The sequence below is a fragment of the Rhipicephalus microplus genome, chromosome X (assembly GCF_043290135.1).
Source record: "Rhipicephalus microplus isolate Deutch F79 chromosome X, USDA_Rmic, whole genome shotgun sequence".
NCBI classification, from domain to species: Eukaryota; Metazoa; Arthropoda; class Arachnida; order Ixodida; family Ixodidae; genus Rhipicephalus; species Rhipicephalus microplus.
Window position 1 is genome coordinate 67,847,320 of NC_134710.1, and position 3,696 is coordinate 67,851,015.

General features: G+C 41.0%; 1 non-coding gene across 1 annotated transcript; it reads right to left on the reverse strand.

Moving 5' to 3' along the window:
• Window positions 1-338: 338 nt before the first annotated feature.
• Window positions 339-410, reverse strand: TRNAA-CGC (transfer RNA alanine (anticodon CGC)). The gene has a single exon. It is a non-coding gene; the product is annotated as a tRNA-Ala (tRNA).
• Window positions 411-3,696: the final 3,286 nt, after the last annotated feature.

Genomic DNA, 3,696 nt, shown 5'->3' on the forward strand with positions numbered 1-3,696 from the left:
TATTTACAGCGCACAGAACTCGACGAGTAAGATGGTGCCAGACCAGCATCCAACGGAAAAACCCACTTCGTCCTCCTCTTTCATGCAGCCGTGTTTAGCCGCTGTTTTGTATCAATATATATATATATATATATATATATATATATATATATATATATATATATATATATATATATATATATATATATATATATATATATATATATATATATATATATATATATATATATATATATATAAGATGTAACAGACAATAACGCCAAGGAAAGTGTAGGGGAAGGTAATAGACCGAATTGTAATATAAATATCAAGAAAGAAAAGTGGGTGAAAAGATAACTTGCCATGGGCAGGATCCGAACCTGCGACCTTCGAATGGCGCGTTCGATGCTCTACCACTGAGCTACCACGGCGGCTATCCCCCAGCCACTTTTCTGTCCTATCTGAAGGACACTTCTCATTTCCTCGCTGACATCATCGACCAAAATGTGCCTGCTGACTCATTTCTGGTAACATTAGATGTTGCGTCACTTTACACAAATATTCCCCACAAAGACGGCATGCGTGAAGTAGTGGATGCTTATGACGACTCATCATGTGGCAAATCTGTTGATAGCTGATCATTAGCCACTTTATTAAAACTCATTCTGGAGCTTAACAATTTTGAGTTCGGTGGTGTTCACTACGTACTAGTCAGTGGCACTTCAATGGGCACCAAAACTAGTCCAAATTACGCGAATATATTAATGAGCCAGTTGGAAAATCATTTTATTTCAACGTGTAGACTACAACCGTTCTACTACAAATGTTTTATAGACGATATTTTTTTATCTGGCATCACGGCGAAGCGGCACTCATGACTTTCATTGCAGACTTTAACAAGGTTCACCCATCCATTTCATTGTCACAATCGTACTCGAAGGAATCCATCTGTTTCCTGGATGTAACAGTATCCCTTTGCGGCGAAACATTATCTACTAAAGTATACAAAAAACCCACCGACGTTCATCGATACCTTCATTTCAAAAGCAGCCATGTAAAACATTGTAAGACCAGTATACCCTACAGTCAAGCACTTTGTTTTAAAAAGCTGTGCTCTCAAAATTCAGCGGTATGCTTCGTGATGCCTTAACTGTACAACAGTACCCGCCTCAAATTGTCGACAACGCGATCATGCGCGCCGATGCAATGGACCGAAGAGCGCTTCTAAAATCAAATAAAGAACCTGCGCACCGAAGCACATCAATTTAATTCTGACACATTCTGCGTCGATTCCAAATGCTAACGCGATCCTCAAAAAGCATTACAACATACTAATGCAGAGCAATTGTCTCAAAGACGTCTTCCCGGAGCCTCCACGAGTAGTTTACCATCAATCGAGAAACCTATACGAGACATACTTACGTCATCCAAAATATGAAAGCAAGTCAATGTGGGGTGTCACCCATGTAACAAGGCACGCTGCCAAGTGTGCCCCCACATGACCACGTCACGAATCGTTAAGAGCTTTGCGTCAAACTTCACTCTCCAGATAGAAGGAAATTTCGACTGTGACACGAACAATGCAGTCTACTTGTTCCAATGCTCATTGTGTGACCTCCAATATATTGGTGAAACGGAGACAGCTTTCCGGTTGCGCTTCAATAATCACAGGTCACACGTCTTGGGCCTGCATAGCCTTCCCCTGTCCAAACACCTCGCTACCCCAGGCCACTCTTTCGACAACATAACTGCCACAATACTCGAATCTGGTTTTAAATCACACTACGAAAGGGAAGTTCGTGAATCTTTTCTCATTCATAAATTTAACGCCATAGCGTCTGGAATAAACGAGAACCCAGGGAGGTTTACGTTTTTGCCAGCAAAACAGATAAATCAACCACCGTAGCCCGCATACACGTTTTTTCACTGCTGTGATTACATTGTGGTGCCATCGGTGGCGCATCAGTTAGTTGACCAGAACGCATGCACACTCTGTTACCATATTGTGACATCAATGCTCGTGTATATTTTATTGACAACGAACGTGACTTCACATGGCATTGCGTTTTTTATTGTTTTTATTCATTCACAAATGTTGCAATATCACAAGTGTCCGTCCTATTATTTGTATCTTATGTTTTCACGTCACCTTGCCTTCCCATATTCTGTATCGCGCACTGCTGCTCCGCTATCTACAAAATGCTGCGTATGTCTGAATGTCTTTTTGTTAACACGTATGTATGTCAATATTGTTAAGAGTGATTATTCACAATAGGGCGCCCCCATCCCATGTCTTTAAGAAGTGCGTGTTACTGTCATATGCATGTATGCCCTGACGAAGGCTGGTCCTCAGCCGTAACGTTGGCAATAAAGCATCGTTTTTCGTTTGCTCGACCACTTCATCTGATGATCTGTATATATATATATATATATATATATATATATATATATATATATATATATATATATATATATATATATATATATATATATATATATATATATATATATATATATATATATATATATATATATATATAGAGAGAGAGAGAGAGAGAGAGAGAGAGAGAGGCTAGATGTACTTGACCATCTGTTCATTAGAATAGGGCATGGTGACAAGCACGAATAAAAACGCGCCTTTACATCTTTATGCTGACTTGGTCAATCCGCTTTTGTGGTGACAGGCTCCATTGCAAAAGAAAAAAAAACCGTACAGTACATGCGTTATCCACGAAAAGAAAACGGCTGTCACTGCCCATTTAACAATAAACGCGCAATGCTACCTTGGGCACGGCGCACACGACATATAAAACACGAACATGGTCGCGATTTTTTTTTCTTTCCCTTTCGTCCGTTTATTTCACTGTGCGAAACTCAGAGGGAGCTCCCTCTTCGGCGGCGCTATACTTTACGATGCATGCAGCTGAGAATGCTGTGACGTGGTATATTTTATATTTCTCGCAGTTCGCTTATCAATCAGAAAAAAGGAGTACGCAAATAATACGTCACTGAAAATAGCACATTTCAACGCCCCACGTGCTCGACTACAACTGCCTCGTTGACGTTTCAATGATTGGAACAGTACTTCTAGAATTACACATTTAAAAAATAGGCAGATTCCCGTATAGTGGAAATCGATAATATACGAAGCAGAAAAGAGAAAGTTGATACGTAGCCTTTAAATCAGCACAACGTTACGAGCCAGACGTAAATTATACCATACATGACTTCCATGTCATGATTATCATGTTTGGACGTGTCACTTACCTTCGTCGTCTATTTACCTCACGCGAAACCAAATTTGGTATATGTGGAGCTAGCGAAACGGCCGCGAGAACGCTTTGAGCGTAGCATGCAGTCATGCTTTATAGGACACATTGATGACTTGATTTGTGGGGTTTAACGGCCCAAAACTACCATAGGATTATGAGAGACGCCGTAGAGCTTCGAAAATTTTGACCACCCGGGGTTCTTTAACGTGCACCCAAATCTGAGCACACGGGCCTACAACATTTCCGCCTCCATCGGAAATGTAGCCGCCGCAGCCGGGATTCGATCCCGCGACCTTCGCGTCAGCAGCCAAGTACCTTAGCTACTTCACCACCACGGCGGGCCTTTATAGGACGCACATGTCATGATTATCATGGTTGGACGTGTCATATACCTTCGTCGTTTATTCACGTCACGTGATATCAGATTTGGTATATGTGGAGCTAG